This window comes from Dermacentor albipictus, chromosome 6, assembly GCF_038994185.2.
Source record: "Dermacentor albipictus isolate Rhodes 1998 colony chromosome 6, USDA_Dalb.pri_finalv2, whole genome shotgun sequence".
In the NCBI taxonomy this organism is placed as follows: domain Eukaryota; kingdom Metazoa; phylum Arthropoda; class Arachnida; order Ixodida; family Ixodidae; genus Dermacentor; species Dermacentor albipictus.
In genome coordinates, this window is record NC_091826.1 from 53,905,363 (window position 1) to 53,928,773 (window position 23,411).

The 23,411-nt window shown below is 45.4% G+C and overlaps 1 long non-coding RNA gene across 1 annotated transcript in view; it reads right to left on the reverse strand.

Moving 5' to 3' along the window:
• Window positions 1-904: 904 nt before the first annotated feature.
• Window positions 905-23,411, reverse strand: part of LOC135907780 (uncharacterized) — a 242,829-nt gene continuing 220,322 nt past the window's right edge. The window contains exon 5 of the long non-coding RNA XR_010566119.1: window positions 905-994. This is a non-coding gene — a long non-coding RNA (uncharacterized lncRNA). The remainder of the gene's footprint in view (window positions 995-23,411) is intronic.

Genomic DNA, 23,411 nt, shown 5'->3' on the forward strand with positions numbered 1-23,411 from the left:
TGCCAGTTTCTGATGGGTGAGATGCATTTACGAAGTTTACCGCTTTTGATGAGACTGTAAAGACTGGTGAGTATAGTAGATATATAAGAGTGATAGGGTTACATGAGAGAGAGAGAGAGAGAGAGAGAGAAAGGCAGGGAGGTAGAGGAGGTTGCACTTCGCTTGCTACACTACATTGGAGGAGGGGGATGTGGGCAGAAAAGGAAAGGGAGAAGGAAAGATTGAACAACTGATACGCGCGCACATGGCATTCAACGCGCAATCACAGGTGGTCGTAGAGGTCAGTCGTCTTCCAAAAGTGCCTCACGGCTCTTGTGGCACGCAGCGCGGATCGCGGTCAGGGCCATGGCCCGAGTACTCTCCTGTTTCATTCGAGTTCACTACAGAGTGTACTCGAATGTGTTTAAAGCGGCACGCGTGGTCTGTCTCTCATTGTAACACGAGTGATCACGGTGTGCGGGAAACTGTATGTGGCGAGCAATAACCACGTGTTAACGATGTAAGTAGCAGTGTTAAATCGTCGCTTTAATTTTTTTGCGGAAACTAGAATTAGGAAAGACGAAAAAATTATGCAGATTCAAACGCACACATGGAGCGTATTGGAGCGTCATGGCGCCTTTGTATTTTTTTTCCGTACGACACTCTTCGCCAGAATGGCCTGAAATTAAGGTAACGGGAATCGACAGCGTCAGCCGAAAATTTTCGGCGTCATTCGATAAACGCGCTGATGCTATTAAGACTATAATGTTGAAACTCATACATAGATGCGCATGCACACCAACATGCGCATACACTTACGTTCTCTTTTCATGCATTGGGGTATTTTTTTTTATTATTCTCGACGCTGTGAGAGGGCCCGATTCAGAAAGCGTACCTTGTGAATGCGAAGTTTGTGGCCACTGATCGCCTTGGCTGTAGGGTTGCCAACCATCCCAAATTTAGTGAGACGATTCCGAATTCCGAGTAGGAGTCCTGAATCCCGACTTGAGCCATGCTGCAAGGCCAAATGTTCCGACTTTTACTCTGCTTCGCTACTGAACAACAATCAATCAATCATATTTGATTTCTTTTATGCCTGACAAATCGGTTGCGCGTTCTTCTCTTTTTTCCTCTGTTGATTGACGTTTTTTTCTTTTTGTCATGGTTGAAGCGTTTTTTTCTTTTTTGTCATAGTTCTATTTCTATTGCAGACCCTAAGCGATCACACTACCCCTATTTGTAGTGGCACACGGGATAGCCGCGCTAACCTTTCTAGATGTAAATCGAGAACCCCCCCCCCTCCCCCCTTCTCCGCCCCTCCTTCTCACCAGTCCCGATTTCGGCGGACCACCAGTCGGTGATAGGCTCCGCGACAGCCACAAGCGCCATGCGGCCCCCACTTAGCTGCCTCCAGGACGTTCGTTAATAAAACGGAGGCCGCCTCACCCTTCCCCTTTTGCAGTAATACCCCGCCCTTTCCACCGCAGCATCTTCGGCGCGTTTTAACGTGGAGTAAACGTGGTTTCATTCATTCATTCATTCATTCATTCATTCATTCATTCATTCATTCATTCATTCATTCATTCATTCATTCATTCATTCATTCCGACTATCGCGGTTCTCCGTCACTCTCACACGCGAGACAGCTCCTGCGAATGTCGCGCCACAAATGTGCACACAGAGCTGAGCGGAACGTAAAGAGGCGTAGCTTGCCGCTTTTCTTCAGTTAATAATAAATAAAATGTTCTTTAGAATTCGACAAGGAAGTCGGAGGAACCAAGCCAGCCCAGTGGTTATACTTGTCGAACAGCTCGTGTATCCCTGTTTCCTGTCAAATATTCCTAGTATTTTTTCCTTCAGCAGTGTCCTTCTGAACGCAGGGCGCAACGCCAACGTTTGCCGCAAGACGGCGTGCACGCTGGCGCAACATCCCAAGGTCCCCCCCCCCCCCTTTTTACTCGCTTGTTTCTGTAATGCGAGCGAAAGGAAGCATCGCGGCGCTGGGACGCGCAAACGCGAATGCGGCGGTAACGCCGTAGAGCCCTCAGCGAAATCGACAGCAGCAAAAAAAAAAGAAGAAAAAAGACGCGGCGGGATCGAAAGGCGGCCTTCTTGAGTTCCTGCGGCGCCGCCGGCGATGATGTAGAGCAGCGCTCCGTCTGGAAGCGTGGCGTGTATTATAAATGACGGCGCAGTAGGATTCTCCCTGCCGCCCGGCTTTCCCGTAATACTGCCGCACGCGAGGAAGTAAGCTTCTCCGTCTCGCATAGGAGCCGCGTGCGCTGCGGGAAGTATGACGAGGACGCGAGTGAACTGCTCACTGGGATTGAGAGGCTCGAGTCGCCTTACCTTCTCAAAGCGATGATTTATTTGCCTCTTTTCGCCCCATTGCTAGTGCCGACTGCTGCGGCTGCCTTGCTGAGTAAATGACTCGAGCTATAAGGTATGTGCCGCCGAGTACTGGCAACAGGACACGTGTTATTATGCGCACCGCACGCAACAACTTTGGCCACTGGGTATGCGCGACTAAGTTCGTTCCGCTGGCTATGTGCCATCAAGGCAGCAACTTGGACCGCTAGGTAGTTTGACACTGGGCACCTTGTGAAAAAAAACGACAACGCTGTGTTGCGTTTGCCGCGATTTGTAGAAACATTTCTGGCTTGTTCAAGGTGCGATTGCGTAACCGTGGCTTTAATATTGGCGCGAGAATCAAAGGAAAGGACGAACTTCGCTTAATACGAAGCTTTCCTCACGTACGTGAGATCTGCAATTTTCTTTTCTAACTTTCTTCCCGTGTGCAGTTCGCAGAGAGATCCGAACACGGCCGTGGGATGACAATTAATGCAGAAAACAAAACTGGTTAGCAACTTTGAAAATTACCGCAATTCCCTTCGACCGCTATTTCGAACGCGTGGATGCAGTGTGCGCACTTCGTAAAATCAAATCAAATAAAGCAAACAGCAAACGTTGTAGGTGGCCATAATTTTTTTATTTCATTGTCCATCATTAACCTGCCACAGAAGGACACTTCCTTGTTGAATTCTAAAGAACATTTTATTTATTATTAAGTGAAGAAAAGCGGGAAGCTACGTCTCTTTACGGTCAGCTTGGCAAATGTCTCGAAACCACTCAGAAAAAAATATGTATAAGAAGGAAACAAGAAATAACAAATAACGAAATAATAACAAACACTGCTTACACTATGGCACGAGCTACAAGCACGTAAATGGTGTCGTCGCGGCCATCAGCACCAGACGCACTGCTTAGTTATTTGGTGCAGTCACCAAGGCGCATTGTCCGAATTTCACATCAAACTTAGCCCGTAAGCTAAGTGAAATACATAACACTGAACTAAAACTCAAACAGCACGGAAGTGGCGCACAGATATACTAACGTGTATATCTTTCACGAGAAATCTTCAAAACGGTCTTGATGCTTCTACAAACAGAGAGCCGCAATTATTTTTCAAGCTCATATTCCCCTTGATGGTTATTCTTCGTAGAAGCATTGTCCACAATAATTCCGCATTCATTTTCACGAGGTGCTCCTCTGCTGTTGTCGAGCTGTGAGGAAGTGTTCTTACAACGATTAGGGGAACTAGAATACAGCACCTCAGAGTTAGGACCTCCAACGTGAACACAAGCTCAGGCGACGAATACTGCGCGACTGATTAATTAGAAGAGAACCCAGGGGGAGGAAAATTGTGAGTAGAAACGCCTAGGCGCAACGAACTAGACGTAGTACATGAAAGATGGAATGACTTAAGGTGGAATGTTTTAACTCTGCGGCTGTATTCTAATTACGTTCTTACAACAGGCGTCCTCGGCAAAACAAGGCTCAATAACTGACGGGTATTACAAGAAAAACCACAACAATCTTGGAAAATAGTGCGATCTGATGTCGAGCAAGAAGGACCACAAACACTATTACAAATGTAAAAAATAAAGTTTAGAATGTGTGGTTATTGGTATTAACCAGCCTGCGTCAAGGGGTTAAATACAAGAAAAATAAACGTAGCAGGCGACTAACCGGGCTGTAGATTGGACGAAACGAATTCCGGTCGAGAAGCTCATTTTGACTGCGCCATACCGGAAGCTCGACATGAGCTCCGGAGAAACCGCGACGTGCGAAGAAAAAGCCGCAGAACAATCGCTGCATCTGTCGCGGTGCAGCGACATATTGCCGCTGGCACTCTTTGCGTCGCAGTAGTTTTGCGGGGAAGCTGGCAACCGCAACAGCGGCCGTTCTCGTTTACATGCAAACTTTGTCGCACCGATGCCACCTGAGTTGTTGGCGTGTTTCGCTCCACCTAAGCACGTTCCTCGGAGACGCCGGAGAAACAGCGGCTTAAGGCGCTGATGATATCTGACGGTAAACAGCAACTTGACCATAAGCACACATCTGGCCGCGTTTATTTCACCCATTTTCTTTCTATTTCTTGTTTTTTATACCTTACTTAAGTGAATTGCTTCCTTTCGTTCTTCCGTCCATTTTTTTTCGTGGTGGGCGGTTGGACTTTCATCGCCAACGCAAGCGGTACGTGCTCCTGGCGGAGAGTGCTCTGTAACTATTCCGATACGCGCTTGCTACGTATACTACCACTGCTGGTCTGCTGGTTAACGGCTCTCGTCTCTTCAGAATTGCCCAATTTAAACGACGAACGCTACCTAGATATGCCCACTGCTGCAAAAAATACGCCGTCAAGGCCACCATTTCTCAAATAAAGCAGATAGCGTTACGTAGAAAGCACTCGGCCATTTGCCTATATTGAAAAGCAACGTCGATGGTTTCCGCACATTTATTTTTCTTTTCTTTCTTTCGTTACCTCGGTCTACGTATTACGGAACATCCGCTTTTGGTATTGCTTTGCATTCGGGCAAGATTTCACCACGCTGCCGCATGTGCTTGCTGTTTGACGCTTCGAGTGTGTGTTCCTTGGTAACTCAGATTTGTCCTGTTGCAGTGTTCTACTTTAGTCTTTAGACTTGTCCTGTTGCTCTTCCTTTCCTCTTTCCTTTTTCCTCCCCTGCTTCCTATCTTCCATTTCTGTGTTGCTGTCACCTCCCTTCAGAAGAGTAGGCAGGCGTTGTGCCCCTTCCGATGGCAGTTGCCAGCCTGCTCCTCGCTTTCCCTTTCCTGGTAACTGTGTACATGTGCTCAAAACAAATAATAATAATAATAATAATAATAATAATAATAATAATAATAATAATAATAATAATAATAATAATAATAGAGTCTACGCGCTTCTCGCAAGTTGCCTATGCCCACGGCTTTGGTCGACAGTCGTGGCGGCCGCATTTCGATCCCAGGGCGATGTGCAAAGAAAAAAAAAGCCATGTGGTCAAAAATATAATACGGAGTCCTCCATTACGGTTTGCCTTCTTATTCACTGCTCAGTTCTGGGCTCTTAAACTGTATATTCAAATTTAAGTTAACGAACAGAACGTTCTTTGATTCCGGCTATTCTGAACGGCATTGCTTAAACCATTAGCGCTGAACACACAGGTGTTTTACTACGGCGCTCAACTTCCAGCAATTTTGGTTGCAAAACAAAGCCTCCACGTATATTTTTAGGTCCCATAAAACTTATCTCACGACTAATCGCACATGCGCAGGAGATCTAAGATTGGAAAACAAGAAATTTTTGCAACCTGTCACCTCTCAATCATTGCGCGTTTTGAATGTAATCGAGCTCTGCCTCGATGAGGACTGCAAAAAACAAAAAGGGGAACCGGCGCACGCATCTTCCGCGAAACACCTTCAAGGGAACGTACTAAATTCTCCACAAAATAGAGACGCAATTAAAAAAATACAGACGCCGCTGATACCCATTCAGTTCAATTAAGAATTACTATAGCCAGTTGGGGGCGGCGTTCTTAAAGTCTATCGTGAAGCCCCATAGACCGCAGGAAGCTTAGTAACGCTAGTAAGGCCTTCAGCGTGGATGTTCTTTGGGAGCACTGACCTAAAGCTTTTAGTTCTGATAGTGGACGATTGTCCAGCTGGTCCAGCACTTTGTACAACACGTTTCTCGGTACGCGGTTTGTTTCTGCTCGTCTATCTATCTATCTATCTATCTATCTATCTATCTATCTATCTATCTATCTATCTATCTATCTATCTATCTATCTATCTATCTATCTATCTATCTATCTATCTATCTATCTATCTATCTATCTATCTATCTATCTATCTATCTATCTATCTATCTATCTATCTATCTATCTATCTATCTATCTATATCTATCTATATCTATCTATCTATCTATCTATCTATCTATCTATCTATCTATCTATCTATCTATCTATCTATCTATCTATCTATCTATCTATATCTATATCTATATCTATCATCTATCTATCATCTATCTATCTATCTATCTATCTATCTATCTATCTATCTATCTATCTATCTATCTATCTATATCTATATCTATATCTATATCTATATCTATCTATCTATCTATCTATCTATCTATCTATCTATCTATCTATCTATCTATCTATCTATCTATCTATCTATCTATCTATCTATCAATCATCTATCTATCAATCATCTATCTATCTATCTATCTATCTATCTATCTATCTATCTATCTATCTATCTATCTATCTATCTATCTATCTATCTATCTATCTATCTATCTATCTATCTATCTATCTATCCCTTCCCCTCTCCTTCTCCTTTTATCCCCCTTAACCCATCCCGCCGTGCAGCGCAGCCAACCGGAACTACCTCGTGCTAACCTACCTCCTTTTCTACACACCATTTCTCTCCCTCTACTATAACTAGTGAGACACGCCAAACCTTATCCAAATGTTTACTTTGCATTAGGCGCACAACGAACGAACGAACGAAAGAAAGAAAGAAAGAAAGAAAGAAAGAAAGAAAGAAAGAAAGAAAGAAAGAAAGAAAGAAAGAAAGAAAGAAAGAAAGAAAGAAAGAAAGAAAGAAAGAAAGAAAGAAAGAAAGAACGAACAAACGAACAAACGCACACACAAGCCCAGGGTCTTGTATGACGCGCGTTGCGTATGACGCGCCCACTGCACATTTATTTCAGCTTAGTGCTGCTGGAACACGAGTCGCAATCGCTAAAATATATTTCAAGAGGTAAATAGGAAGTACCTTCTGGCATCTTGACTTTTCCCGCGGCGACCTTTCGAGTTACTCGAAGCCGGTCATCATTAGGCGACTTTTTTGCTTCCCAGTGCATGAGGCGCAGTACTCGAGCTTTTTCTCAAAAACGGAGCACTCGTAAGATCACCACGCGAGAGGCGCTATCTCTCTCTCTCTCTAAGAAGAAAAAAAATATGACGGCAAATTTTAAAACACACATTGAGCAACTCTGCAGTCGCTTAAAAATTAAGGGTGAAAAAAAAGTGCACCGGCGGGCACCCACTCCTGCAGAAAACGCACATCGCTCTCGGGCCACGCTTATACGGCGCATTTTTTTTTTTTTTCGACGCTGAACAAACAGAAGATTGGAGTGCTGAGCCGCTTTTCTTCGTCGCCCCAGGCGCGCGCAGTCGTCAACCCACGCGCAAGGACTTAATTCTCCCTGCGCAAATCGTCAGGATTAGGCAGCGAGTTGAATGGGGAAAAAAGAAAATTTTCGAAAGAAAAAAATTCTGTGGCGGTGAAGGAATTAGCCGATGTGTCAGATGGGCTGCATCTGAAATGCGCGAGGGGACGTGGCCTCAGAGATCGGGTGGCGCGCGGCGTCCAGCGTGCGTGTTGCCAGAGCTTGAGGGCCGTGCGCCGCGCATAGAGATTCGAATTAAGATTACTAGAGGAAGGAAAACTTTGCACTGCGATCGTTCACGCACAGTTGGAATTATGGGGTAGTGTATTGGATGGCTCTGATTTGGCATAGCTTCGGTGAGAAAGTACATCGCGGCTTCTGTTTTAGATCTCCATCGTTCTGATTTGATTTACGGTAGGCTGTGAATACTTCACTGAAGCAGTGAAGTGTTTTACATTCACGACTAAGTCACTGTACTGACGCACTGCCGGTGTACAAATTTCGGCCAATTTAGGTATGCGTCTCGCTGAATCTAGATGCTGACTGCACAATGACACTCGCCATGGGACGCTACTGCTGATATTTTGGACAGTTATTATTTGTTTGTAACGTTCAATAAACAGCGCACTGATAGAGAATTGAGGCCAAATGATACATTTTCAATCATTAACATCAAGGAGGTCGCTATAGCATACCATAAGGTCCATGAAAATTAGAAGGGCTAAGTATAAAATAGAATACGTGTACGACCAATCATTGCCACGATTATCGATGCGACATAAGGAAGGTGCATGTAGACAATGGAACCTCTAGTGTTCCGCATATGGAACTCTGTAGTCTAGTCAGTCCGAAGTTTCTCTGCATGCCTGTGTGTCAGTCTGTGTGATACATCCGCATTGCATGTGTCAAAGGGATGATTACGTTCGGTACTGTAGATAAATATTGGCTGCCTTGCAATTACATATATCGCGGTGTGAACGCACTTACCAAAACAGCCACAAAAACACCAGTGTTTCTTCTGTAAAGGGTACTTCACTGCGCTTATAGTGAGGCGTAGGAGAAGTCAATAACTTCCACTACGACACCTGTTCTGGATTTGCTTCTCTAGTCGCTTTCATGGCCACTGCTGGCGCTGACATTAACCAGTGGCATCCCAAGGAGCTTTGCAAGATGTTACTAATGAAATACAAAAAAAACAATTCAAAAGATATGCGCAGTACTCCATGTAGATTTGAGTGATAGAGGTCTCACATTTCAGCCACTCTTTCTTTTAAGTTGTTGTTAGTCATCGGCACACTAAGAAAACAGTGTGGCGAACACACTTAACATGTTTCCGTTCTTCGTGTTTGACTTTTGCTGATTGTCTTACAGTGTATTCTCAGCCACTGCGTCGATGTCACAATGGAGAATAATACTATGCCTGGAAAGGCGCGATCGCACCACTAGCTGCTACAATTAGCTCATGCGACACTTTGAGGCTTTCTTATAAACTGGCACTGAGGTGAAAGATTATAAGACCAAGCCAGCGGCAAAATGCGATTGGCAGGATAAAAAAGTGCAGTAAGAAACGGACTTGTCACTCCAATTCACAAACGGCGAATTCCATTTCCAAAATGAATGAAGTCTTCTCATCGACAGGAGATTGCTCTGGGCGCTCCTGCGAATGTTGACTTATTGCGCATAACGTAGCTCCCCGCCGGTGCTGCAGCACAGAGACCAAATGCGACAAGACAGCTATGATTGGCTGACGTCAGCCTACGTAGCTGTCCTCTAATGCAGAACCGATATTAAAGAACTTAAACAAACCCAGGGGTACGGAGCGAAATACAGAATAGCGCAGAGGACAAAGAAGAAGCCGCGACTTCCTCAGTAGGGAGTGCCACGTCCACAAAACAAGACTACAAGGACGGGAGAAGATTTTGTTTGTCTGTTGCTCGAAAGAAGATCGTCAGCGTACATCTGCGAACGTTCACAATGACTGCATGGTACCACACGAAACAGGGCAAGAATTCTTACTCCAGCTGTTTTGTCATTGCTTCGTAATATCGGTTCCACTATCATGCAGGCCGTTTGCGTTTGCGCCGATGTTTGTGAGTTTGAAAAATTTAAACTGTGCAATTCTGAGCATGGAAATGTCTGCTAAAAGCAAGTCAGCTTTTTCTCTGATTACCGCGAAGTAAACTTGGCTTGAAAAGCACAAAGCAGTCAGCGTCTATCCTGGCAAAGAACATGTGACTGTCTTTCCAGCCTTAAATAGGAAAGGTTATGTTTTATTATGTGTTATTATACTAGCACCGATGAGTGAGTGAGTGAGTGAGTGAGTGAGTGAGTGAGTGAGTGAGTGAGTGAGTGAGTGAGTGAGTGAGTGAGTGAGTGAGTGAGTGAGTGAGTGAGTGAGTGAGTGAGTGAGTGAGTGAGTGAGTGAGTGAGTGAGTGAGTGAGTGAGTGAGTGAGTGAGTGAGTGAGTGAGTGAGTGAGTGAGTGAGTGAGTGAGTGAGTGAGTGAGTGAGTGAGTGAGTGAGTGAGTGAGTGAGTGAGTGAGTGAGTGAGTGAGTGAGTGAGTGAGTGAGTGAGTGAGTGAGTGAGTGAGTGAGTGAGTGAGTGAGTGAGTGTGACAGATAGTGTGTCATAGTTGGTGCGCATGCGCGTGGGGCGAGCATGTCTGCCTGATTTTAGAACACCATTCCTATGCTAGTAGTATGCTGCTATCTGCTTTTAGAGACGAAGTCGGTGGTCAGTTAGGCGCTTACTTTTGCATTCCACCTTAGAAATTATTCAGCCCCAAAGGAATAGTGCTGTGAGTGCGACGCCATGTCGCATACGAAGCTCTGCACCACAACACAAAGAATAAAAACGTTTCTTGCAGGAAATGCCTCACTAAAGAAACCTACACCACATGCCACGCCAAAGAACCACATTTCACTCCTTATTGATTTTTTTACAAAGCTCTCGTCCATTTGGTACGGCAGCGTTAGTGAAATATAAGTGAAGAACGCTTTTCTCTGTACGCTTGAACTGAGGCGAGCCATAAAGTACAGAAGGCTTCCGTCCAGACCTTTTTTATTATTCGCTCGATATCCGTACATGCGTTCGGTTTGAATGGATCGATATCAGCCACCGCCTTTATGTGCAAAGAATAGGCTCCTTTTTTACAGTTGCCGCAGCGTGGTGGTAAAGTTCCATTTGTGAGCGTAAGACGTAGATAAATGATGACCTAAGGTCAGCGTTATATGGTGTTTCCTTTTTTCTCAAACTGTGTTCATCGACTAAGTACGTAACTTCCAACGTTGAAATGATGACAAATGGGCTAGCCACGTCCATTGCCCGCTCACCGCGTGCCATCCTCTATAGCTTCTGGAGTTCCTTTTCATCGGACGTATAAAGTTTTCGTGAACTGCAAGATGAAGTTCCTTGAGCATTCAAATTTAGGTGAGTTACTTTACTTGACAGAGAACATGTGAGCGATTTGTCACAATTGCGAGAAACGAAAAACACGGAGGAAGTACTCCACATATGAGGACATGTCGGATATGCTGTACCAGGAGCCTATGGAGAGCAGGGATAAGTGGAGAACGAGAAATACAGAATGAAATCTGCAAACAAGATGTCACTAGGATTCGACACGTGTGTCATAGTTGATTCACATTTGCACTTGCATATATGCATGCCAGCGCGCGCGCCCACTCGCCCGCCCGCACACACACGCACCCACGGAAACAAAGAAATAAACAAACAAACAAACAAACAAAATAAAACCGTACGGCAACAGACACTAAGTGTTAGGAAGGGATCTACAAAACAAGCGAAATTCAACTTCTTCGGCAATAGTCTTGTGAATTTTGTTTAGCGAATACTTATGCAAGTTACTGAACAAATAAATAAATAAACATTCAAATGAACTTATTGTTTTAATGATTAAGTAGTATACCAATAAATCTTAATTAATTAGTAAATTATTAGCTAGAAAGAAGTATATTGCTTACAATGGTGATCCATATGGGGTTTACCATACAGATGGAGGTCCCATACCTCAAGGCTGCAAGGAGGCTTTCTATTTCGGGGCGCATGGCGTAAAGATAAGCAACAGTGATGAAACTATTATACATTTTTCAGTAAAACAAATAAAAGGCTAGTAGTAAGCACGAGAAGTATATAGCAAATCAACTTAGTGTTAGAAATGGGACAAGTTTGATTTTTTTTCTTAAATCTAACAAAAGAAGAAAGCGCTTTAAATTATTAGTCAAATTACTCTAAAATGCTACTGTAGCAGATCGGGTTGCGTGCTGACCATAATTACTGCGCACTTCCGGTAGCAAGAGAGTTATTATTTTTTTTAAATCCAGTGTTCTCGGAATGTTTTGGTTCGCATGAGCAATTTACCGTTTGAAAGTGACACGACGATTTTTATTAGAGTGCGTTTATGAGAATAAGGCCGTTTGAGGTTTTTAACAGTGTGATGACAAGGTGATAGTTCAACACAAGAGTCAGTGTAATGACTTTATATTCCCAGAGGGTTGCGTTAAAGGGCCTTAGATCGGAAAGGAGTGAAGGTGCGTAACCGGATGGCTCGGTTCTGCTAAGGCTGTAATGGGAACAGACGGATCAGAAACGTATTACCCCAGGATGATACGCAATAAGTAAAATGACTGCGAATAAAGGTGTAGCATAGTGTTGGTAAGAGTAGGAGGGCTGGAGTATGGCGCAGTGCACCTTACATTACGCTAGGGATACATTCGTCCCATCTTCACACTGCGGCGGAAACCGCAAACTCCGACGGCTGACTTTTCCACCTGAAACGCAGAAGCGTAGCTGTATCGTTCTGCAATTAACGAAATGTAGGAAAATCTACCAAAAATAAAAACAGTTTGATTTACGTACTCGCACACCCCGGTAATCCAGCTCTCGCACAGAAGGCTATAATCACATGAGAGGGAGGGAAGTGAAGCGATCAGTCTTAAATGTTCAACGTAACGAAATTAACAGAAAGAACGACAAGTTATGCTTACAAATAAGCCACTCGATTTTACGGGCCAAAATCGCAATATTGTTATGAGGCGCGCCGTAGTGGGGGCTCTGGATAATTGTTGACCTCCGGCAATTCTTTAATGAATGCCTAAATCTAAGTACGCGAGCTTTTTTTTTTTTGCCTTTCGCCCTCATTGAAATTCCGTCGACTCGGACGGCATCGAGCCCGCAACCTTAAGCTGAACAGCGCTACGCCCTAGCCATTGGGCTTAACGCAGCAGGTGAGTCAGGTTTTATGAGGATGGCTTGTAAACAAAAACAAAAACAATCAATCGTTGACTCCGCAATAAAAAAAAGATTCCTTACTAATCAGTGCCACCGATAAAGGTCGGCTGAGAGGTAAGCACAATCAAGTCTCGGTTTGCCTGGGAATTCTAAATCACCAACACATTTCTGTGTTATCCAGTTATTGCAACGACCTTGTATGACTATTTTCGTCTCACAATCTGTATAGAGTGGAAAGAAACACAGTTGTGCCTTTAAAAAGGCCATAGTTCAGTGTAACATTTTTTTCCAAGCATCTGAGAGTCAACATTTAATGATGTTCCAAATGAGCCGTCTTTTCTCTAGATAAAGTTTGAAAGGAAACTATGCCTTATGACTCCGGTAGTAGGAGGCTTCTGTGCTACACCATGTCTTCACCGCTACAAAATAATTTACTATATTCAATTTGAACGATGAAGGTTTGGAACTACGCTTCGTTAATGAGTCGATGTACTTGTTTTCTCAAAGAATGCCAGTAAATACATTTTGGGATATTCTCTGTATGCAAAGCTTTGGAAGAAATCAGGAAGTGGTACACCTACGCATATAGCAGAATGTCCCAGTTTCATTGGCCGGCACAAATAGCTTTACAGCATAAGCTGTTATGGGCTCATTCCAATAGCCTTTTTCGGTTGGCGATGTTGTCCACCGCCGCCGTCACCGCCGCAGCCGGTGACTGTGGGAGCTGTCGCCAGGAATAAGAAAAAAATTACCCAGTGCCTGCCGGCAGCGAACCCGGGCCCTCTGCGCGGGAATCAGCTACTCTACCACTACCACTGCGCCACGCCAGCGCTTGCTAGCTGCTGCGGAAACATGCCCTATACAGGTGTCCCAGCGCGTGAGGAGTGCCGGTGATGATGATGATGATTTATGGGCATCTCCTTTGAAACATGGTGCGGACAAAGAGCCACCTAGCCTGCTTGATTTAATCAAGTATGCTGTACGAGTATTTCATTCTAACGTCTTTGCATACATTTCCATATTATTTTTTCTTCTTATTCAAAACTTCTCGATCTATCTTGCGTAACTACCTATGCCTGCAATGAATCTGGTCGCATCAGTATCTGCCCTAAAACAATCGTACCCTAAACGTCTCTAGCGCATCTCGGCTGCTGACCGATTAATGCTTCCGTCCACTTTAAATCCAAGCGCTTCTGGCGGTGTACGATACCTACGGGTCTCACTGGATGAATACATTCGCATCCCATTAAGAGATGCTGAGTGGTCTCCGGATGTTCGCTGCTGCAGCATGCGCATGCCTGATCTTGTTGCGAAATACTTGCTCCGGTAAGTTTTTCTCCTTGGACAACCAGCACGAGCCTCAAATAGTAAGACATATAACTTTGTGTTATCGTACAGATTTTCCCTTTTAATTTCTTTCTTCGCAATCTTGTAAATCTCCAAGGTATTTTTCTATGTGTTCCTTGCATCCAGTTTGCTGTCTCTGTTTCTATCACTTTCTTTCTGGTGACTCCTGGTCATCTATTTACAGTTTCAATTACTCTGTATTGTTTGGTCGCCAACTTTCTTGACCTCTTCCTCCATTCTGTGTCCACGCTTTTCAAGTACAGATTCTTGTGCACTTTAACCGTTCATTAATTTTGATCCACGTTTCTGAATCTTTCTTCAAAACTAATTTTGCTCTGCGCATCACTGACTTCAAACGAGGCCCAACCCATGTCATTCTGTGCTGCCTCATGTGTGGTTTGACCGTGGGCTCACAAAGCCAACCAGCCTACCGATCTTTGGTCAACTTCGAACCCCGACAAGATATCTGATTTGAAACACAGAATGGTATATGCGAACGTTAACAATGACACCATTGCTTTTTTCCAGATTCCACGCACCACCTCATATTTATTGTGGCCTCAAAGTGTTGTATGTTTCATTATAGCTGCATTCCTCTTCTTTATTTTCATGTTATTTTGGTGGCTGCTTAAGTAAATCTTTCCTTCATTTATGTATACTCCGAGGTATTTATATTGGTTAACTATGGGTATGACTTGCTGTTGAATCGGCACCACGCAATTACTCGTCTTTTCATTAAAGATCATTATTGCTAATGTATCTATGCTAAACTTCGGCCTAAATGTGTCGCTGCATTGCCACAGACATGCGCAAGTGGCTGCATAACTCTCGAATTGTCCGCTAGTAGCACTGTATCGTCCGCATACGGCAGTCCGGGAACCTTTTCTTGCACCATTTGTTCATTACGCTAGTAGGATAAATGAGACCCCAATTCACTGTTTTCAACGTCATGTCACCCGCGCGCTGCGTAACGTTGATACGTACGCACTTTGCATTGCAGTTCCATATTATTGCACCAGGTGGCACGTCATGCAGTAGTTGCGTGTGTAGCATGCCTGATTAACTCAAGCAGGCTAGGTGACCATTTGTCGGCGCCCCGTTCTAAAGGGGACGCCAATAAACCATCACCAGAAGCGGCAGCATCGCATCGGGCCACTCGCCACACGATGCCAAATGCGCGCCGCGTAGCGTCGAGGTGTGCAAACTTTGCAATGCAGTTGCCTTGTACTACGCCAGGTGTCGCGCCATGCAGCAGTTGTATCGTATCGTGCAACGTGTCAAGCGATGTGACTTTTGCGCCGCGTAGTCTCGATACCCGTGTTTACTCTTCGTTACACGCTACGGCGCCTCCTCGTAAGGTACGAGTCGCGCTGAAGAAGCGAATCGTATCGCTGCGCGCGCTGCTGCAACCAGGCGACGTCGGGCTCAGCAGACCGCTGTACAGAGAGCAGTGCAAGCCATAGCTCGCCGTCGCGCCGGGCAGGACGGTTCAATTCGTTCTCGCGAAAACAACGCAAGGAGACTTCGCCGCGAAGACCTTCCAGTGCGCGCTGCCGAAAATGGAGCTCCCATGAAGCCGTTCCACCTCCAGCTTACGCAGTCACTTTCCTGGGTGTGACGCGCAGACCTGCGACTTTCATTAGTTGCTCTATCGCACGTAGGATGGTTGGAGGTGGCAGAGCTACATGATAGCCTCGGGAGGATTATAGAAGGACTGTAAATTAGCATTCGGTTTAATTATAAATTTTATACTCAACTGCTATTAAGTCATTCAAGCAAACAGAACACGCTGGCTGAAAGAGTCGTGACCATAGGGCTACAGAAAGGGTATAAGGTACAGCCACAGGAGTCATCGTAACGTTATCCGTATATACGTAAATCGTTCAATTATTATCGATATTGAAGCTCCCCTACCCCCCTCGTTACACTGACGCAGAACAACGGGGGGTATTGATGTCGAATCATAAGGTACCAGTTGTAATTGTCGAAAGACCCGTAGAAAATAGCGTTTTCACGCCACAGAATCACACGAGGCAAATAAATGTGATAGGCAAAAGGAAACCTTTTCTACGAGCGAGTAGATGCTAACGTGGCACCTCTAGAAACTGCGCCATCGCGTACCCATTTCATTCTACGCCATTCGCTTCCCTTGAAGCAATTTCGTCATCGCCTGCTTTACTAAAACTAAGCAGGCGGGTGCGTGACCAGCTCCCCGAAAACCAGAGCGCGAGATCCTGGCTTGTGCCGCGAATTAATTTAGAAACCAACAAAAATACAAACTAAAGAAGTCAAGAAGCAGACCTGCAGGCGAAAAAAAAAAGCAAATAGGCCGCGCTTTAGCGTTATAATTAGTCGGCCACTCGTAGCGGCGAGTCAGCATCAGGAGGTAGAGCTTTGCCATCTTTATTCATTTTTTTAAGAGCGTTACTAAGAAGGTTTAGAGCGCGGGCGCGTGCGCAAGCGAGCACTAATGGCAGTCTAGAGCGGGGCCGGAACCAAGCTTCTGAAACTTCTTTTTTTTTTTTTCAACGCTGAACGCCGTGTACGGCGGCAGCCTAAAATGATTGCCTTGTCGCTTCGCGCTCCCTGGGCGTTCGGCTTCACTCGTGCTAAGAATTCGAGCGGAGGGGAGGGGAGGGGAAAGGAATGTGGCCGATTACATTCAGGCAACCGATTTCTCGACAACTCGCTCGCCGGCGCCCGCTCTAAGTAAGCTAGGTACAGCGCGCAGCCCTTTTCTGCAAGGTAAGTGCAATCCTTCCCTACGTTTCCTCCTCTCCGAGACGGACACCAACGGTCTCCTCCTCTTCTCTCATTTCCCCTTTCCCTTCTCCTTTCCGACGGCTTTCGCGCGAACCCCGCAAGCGGGCGCACCAGATTGCGGCAGCTGCCGGCGGTGACGTATCGAGCGTGACGGCTACGTCGAGCGCTCGAATGCCAATGAGATAGCTTGACGGTGGATTCCCAGCGAGCGGGGTGGCGGGGAGGTTGATGTACTGAAGAAGATTCAGAGGAGGAGCGGCTGTCCAGGGACGCCCGACACACGTCGACGTGACAGAAATCGCTGCTGACCACGCAATGAGTCCTTCAGGCTATCTTCCTTTTCTCCTTACACCACCCTCCTGCTGCGACGTCGAGGCGATATTGCCAGACCTGCTGCTAGGCGGAGAAACCACCGTGATCTGCCCTGCCCTTTACGAAAGCCCTGTGTCATCTGCGTTCGTAAATTTGTTTTTGCTATTTAGTCTTTGCTCCCGTTTCGCATAAAAATGTCGCGGCCACTTTTCCTTTCCCACGCTTTCCCCCACTCCCGGGTTTATTTATTGATCCGGCTAAGTGTTTCTTGCGTATTAGGGGAGCGCGCCCATTCATTCATTCCGTAAAGCACCGGACGCGCCCGTTCGTGCGCGCTGAATGTTTTCGCTCCTTATCACTTTTCCGCGTTCCGTTTATAGCTCAAAGTTAATGAAGCGGTTAATTCTCGCCATAAGCTTTCGCAAGGCGACGCTTATTGTTCAACTTGTCAGGCAAAGGAAGTTGTTATCACGCTGCTTTAGAGACTGCTTTCATCTGGAGTTAAAACCGAATGAATGAGTTCTGTGCAAATCCTCTGGGCTAAGGAACCTTAATGAAATAAAAACTTAGTGTAAACCTGAAGTAGCGTGAAGCTACAATAGAGGCTCCACAGTTTCATAAGTGAGACAGCTTCGCGGTTTAGGAAAGAAGATAAGCAAAAAATAAGAAGCTACGGAAGTTATTGTTATTAATGCGATTACTACTTTTAGGATACTACAGGCAATTCCGACATCTATCTATCTATCTATCTATCTATCTATCTATCTATCTATCTATCTATCTATCTATCTATCTATCTATCTATCTATCTATCTATCTATCTATCTATCTATCTATCTATCTATCTATCTATCTATCTATCTATCTATCTATCTATCTATCTATCTATCTATCTATCTATCTATCTATCTATCTATCTATCTATCTATCTATCTATCTATCTATCTATCTATCTATCTATCTATCTATCTATCTATCTATCTATCTATCTATCTATCTATCTATCTATCTATCTATCCATCCATCCATCCATCCATCCATCCATCCATCCATCCATCCATCCATCCATCCATCCATCCATCCATCCATCCATCCATCCATCCATCCATCCATCCATCCATCTATCTATCTATCTATCTATCTATCTATCTATCTATCTATCTATCTATCTATCTATCTATCTATCTCTCCTCTCCCTCTCCTCTCTCTCTCTCTCTCTCTCTCTCTCTCTCTCTCTATATATATATATATATATATATATATATATATATATATATATATATATATATATACATATATATATATATATATATATATATATATATATATATATAATCTCCAAGGTGATCTCTGATAGTTGGTGTCTAAATACATGCCCCAGCGACGGTTGATAGATGTAGATTGGTCGCGTAAAATTAGATGCTGTAGTCGTTGCAGCTTCTCTTATGGTTCGCTACTGAGTGTTGCCATGGCGGCATTTATTTCAAGCACTTTAACGTCCACAAATTTTTCACTTCACTTGGAACCTCAACAGTGCTTCCAAGCATGACTGACCAACTAGCTCAGTCAAGCCTTCGTCAAGTTCATTTTACTTCTTAATTTTCAGTACAGTAACTTAATCGCGGATAATTATTTTCGGTGTTGTAAACAAGTCTTCATGGTATTTTAAAAGCTACCTAGTGATGGTGAAAAATAAATGCGTCTCGACATCACTGTCATACGAACAATTCACCATGACAAGGTTGCTTCGAGAAAATCGTCCGAAGTCAGGACAATTTTTAACGTGTGAACTTCACGTGTGAACTTCACGTGTGAACTTCGCGACTACGCTTGCCAAATCATCATACCGGCACTGCAGGAGGACAATAGCCCCGAAGTTTTCCCCATATTCCATCTGACTAACACTGAGCAGTGTGGGGAAGGCTGGGGCTCACGTAGGGTATTCAGTAACAAGAGCTGAATGCATGCTCTACAGAAGGGATCAGGGCTCGATCATGGCCGCGCTAGTAATTTTTCCGAGAATCTCCTGTTCAGCCGTCATATCGCGAAGGCCGATCACAAGCGGACAATGCAGAAACCCTTTTTCCTGTTGTCTTGGCTCCACCGCACGAGTTGCAAGACAATCGTGATCATCGCCGTAATATTTATCCTCGTTTATGGCCACTGCAGCACGAATGCCTCCAACAGCCATATTCGAAAGTTTTTGCACAAATCCACGTCCCAGCGACGGTAGCTTCTAGTAACAGAAACGAATCTCTAAGTCTATGCTTTTGCGGACTGCACACGCCGGAAGGGATTGCGCAGCTGGAAAAACGTCTTAGCGGCCACGTTTTAAACAGAACATTTTACCTTTGTCTTGCGTTAGCGGACGCCATCACACCCCCTAGCCTTCCACCGACTTCGACTTCGTTTACTTTCCCTCGTTACCCACCCTGTTACTTCAATGGACCACCAGTTATCTTCTGTGTGCGTTACATGAGCTTTCCAGCTCCACTTCTTCGTAATACCAGAATATGAGTAGGAAGTAGCCTAAGATCAGTAAGAAAGAAAGCTTGGCAATGGAAGAAGCAAGATGCATGCAATAAAAGATAAGCAAGCCAATGCCGTGAGCCATACGAGCGCCTTTGTCTGTGTGGTGCTGTCCGCCACACGTGCACACATTTCTTCACCTTCCTTTCTCTCCGTTCTATTTCCCTTTCCCCTCCGCCCAGAGCAGGGTAGTCAACCAGACGCTTTTCTGGTTAGCACCCCTGCCTTCTATATTTTTCTTCTTGTTTTTCTCTCTCTCGACGATATAATAAAGGCAGCATAGGGATTTAGTAATGAATGATTTGTTGAGGTGAAGCAAAGTATACTAACTATGAAACGCTAGGCTTGGTCCACCCTTTGTGATGTCACTGCCACCACCGTTCTAAGGGTGAAAAAAAAGAGGGGTGTCGCCTAAAGTCGGTCCACAGATGCAGCATCCATGATCGTTGCATCGATGTCGTTCGTTCAAGCTGCCCTATTACCTATTCACAAGGAGTCGTCATTCCGGCGTGCGCTCTCGCCACAGCCCGAGCGCTTCGGCTTCGCTGCATTGTCGCGCGCACTACGGGAAAGGCAATCTGGGGACGGGGTGCGCAGTGAATGCTTTCCGAAAGTCAGCGGCTCATTAGGGTGGCAAACAGCGATCGCCGCGGGGAGGCGGCGTCGCCGAAGAACGGGGAACGCTAACGACAGCGTTTGCTAGACCTCGCGCTGGCTGCGCGAATTACCATTTCCACCCCCCCGGTCGATCTCGGAACGGCGATCAGCGATGCATTCGCGCGCTTGTCGCGCCATCGAGCGCACAGTTTCAAACGACCACGCACACTTCCAGAGACGCAGATGCTCTGGCGTCTTCCCCGAAAGGAACTCGGGATGGGACAACGCCGTCCATCACACCGCGTGGCGCCGAACAATAGGCGAGAGTTGCGAGCCTAACGTAAGGCGCACCAATGAATAGCCGTTTTTACGTTTCTTTTTTTCAAACTGCTGTATAAGCAACGCGTGTGTATGAATGACCATTATATGCAGCAAACTTCGACATATTTCATCCGCAGAAAAGCGCGCGGGATCGTTGCGTTCACTGGGCGAGAGCGTGTGTCCTATCGGCTTTGTCGCGCAGATGGCGCTGACATGAGCGCTGGTGAAGTCACGTTGGGTCAATTCATCTGAATGGAAAAGGACCTGTCCCTGCGTGTCTGGCGAAGAGCACGTAAACGCGATGTATTCACTACCGTGGCGATATAGCTCGGCCGCCCTCTCTCGCCCACAAATAGAGCCGCCCCCGCTGTAGCGGTATCCGCGTCGCTTTCTAAGAAAGCAGCAAGTTGGGTCGTGGATCAAGAACGTTTGTCTCTGAAAGAGGTCTAAGATCTTATAGCGATTATAAAGAATAATTGTAATGATCACTTGCAAACATCAACACTTGTTCGATTGTCTCTTCAAAGCTGCTAGAGTCACGGACAGATTCAACTGACATTCCAGTAAAAAATGACTAGCATGAATTTAATCCCAATAGGTCTGGCAGGAAAAATTTTCGTTTTTCTTTGTGGGGGTCAGGGGGTGCTTCATAGCAATGGCAGAGCTGAGGACGCGGTTCGATGAGAAAGCTTGACGACGATCACAGTCGTCGGCGACGTAAGGGAAAGGCCAGAAGGACACAGCTCAACCCAGCTCTGAAGTTCTCACTGCTGCATCACTGCGACCTGGCCTTGTTGGAAATGATTCATCGTGAAGAGAGAGAGAAAATAATGCAGAGAAAGGCAGGGAGGTTAACCAGAGGTAGTTCCGTTTGGCTACCCGGAAACTTTGCGCTAAACAAACGGGAACAAAGAAAGGCACACAAGGAGGAATGCTTTCTATCAACTGGCATTATATTTTTTTAGGAAACATCAGGCTTTTACATTATACTGCGTAGAGCATCTCAGAATCTCTGTCATGCGCGTTATCAGCATGACAGAGCATTCTCGACAGGAAAGTCGCGAGTGCAGCGTTTTCAAGAAAGGAAACGCAAGCAGTGCAGATGACGATGACTGTTGTGCGGCAAATATACACCGCAAAGGGTGTACATTTGTTTAGGAGTGTAGTGAAAGTCACCTACAGCCGTTTACTTTTCTCAGCGTTCTCGCGCTCTCGTTAGGCGATTGCGAGCCGCTGCCACAAGGCCAAAATACAGCCAATGGTCCTCTATAGTGCCTTAGCGTTCTCGAACGAACGTTTCATGACGTTTTATTCAGCAGTACGAGAGAGGATCATCGCGCAGTTTTTTGCTGTCAGACTTGCGTCTACAGGGATGGGGAAAGGGTAACGGACGAAATGTCATAACGCACGACTTGTTCGTTATGACACTCTGAAAAATTTTCACCTGCATCACACACCATTGCAGGGGCTTCGCCGCTCGCCCAGCCTATAAGCAAGGCGTCGGACGCATTGCTGCGTATTATTCGTAACAGTTCATCATCATCATCGTCAGCCTGGTTACGCCCACTGCAGGGCAAAGGCCTCTCCCATATTTCTCCAACAACCCCGGTCATGTACTAATTGTGGCCATGCCATCCCTGCAAACTTCTTAATCTCATCCGCCCACCTAACTTTCTGCCGTCCACTGCTACGCTTCCCTTCCCTTGGAATCCAGTCCGTAACCCTTAATGACCATCGGTTATCTTCCCTCCTCATTACATGTCCTGTCCATGCCCATTTCTTTTTCTTGATTTCAACTAAGATGTAATTAACTCGCGTTTGTTCCCTCACCCAATCTGCTCTTTTCTTATCCCTTAACGTTACACCTATCATTCTTCTTTCCATAGCTCGTTGCGTCGTCCTCAATTTGAGTAGAACCCTTTTCGTAAGCCTCCAGGTTTCTGCCCCGTAGGTGAGTACTGGTAAGACACAGCTATTATACACTTTTCTCTTGAGGGATAATGGCAACCTGCTGTTCATGATCTGAGAATGCCTGCCAAACGCACCCCAGCCCATTCTTATTCTTCTGATTATTTCTGTCTCATGATCCGGATCCGCAGTCACTACCTGCCCTAAGTAGATGTATTCCCTTACGGCTTCCAGTGCCTCGCTGCCTATTGTAAACTGCTGTTCTCTTCCGAGACTGTTAAACATTACTTTAGTTTTCTGCAGATTAATTTTTAGACCCACTCTTCTGCTTTGCCTCTCCAGGTCAGTGAGCATGCATTGCAGTTGGTCCCCTGAGTTACTAACAGTTGGCTTGGGCGAAATGTTTTAGACACGTAACGTTCCGTTTCTTGTGTCTAGATCTGCTTACGTGGCCCTGCCTTCCTCCTTAGGTCCAGTCGATGTTTTTCAACCCTGCTTCTCCCTCCCCAAATGCAGGGCTTAAAACCGGTTGCTATATCGCGGTTAACCTATCCACTTTGCCTTACTTTCTCCGTCACTTTCTCAACAGTGAGTGGGTGTGTGTGTGTAAGCGAGTGTGAGTAAGTGACTTAGTGAGATAGGTATGTGAGTAGAGTGAGCAAGTGGGTCAGCGTGTGATTGAGCGATTGATTGGGCCAATGCGTGAGTGAAAGATCAAGCAAGTTAGGTCGCTTTTACATATAAAGTTTTAGATTGGGGACACATCATTTCATTCCAGGATGATGTCTATGTCTGAACTGTGAACAGTTATTCCAGTAAATTTGGGAGGGAAGACATTTAAAATTGAAAACATGCACAATCATAGCGAAGTGCCCGTTT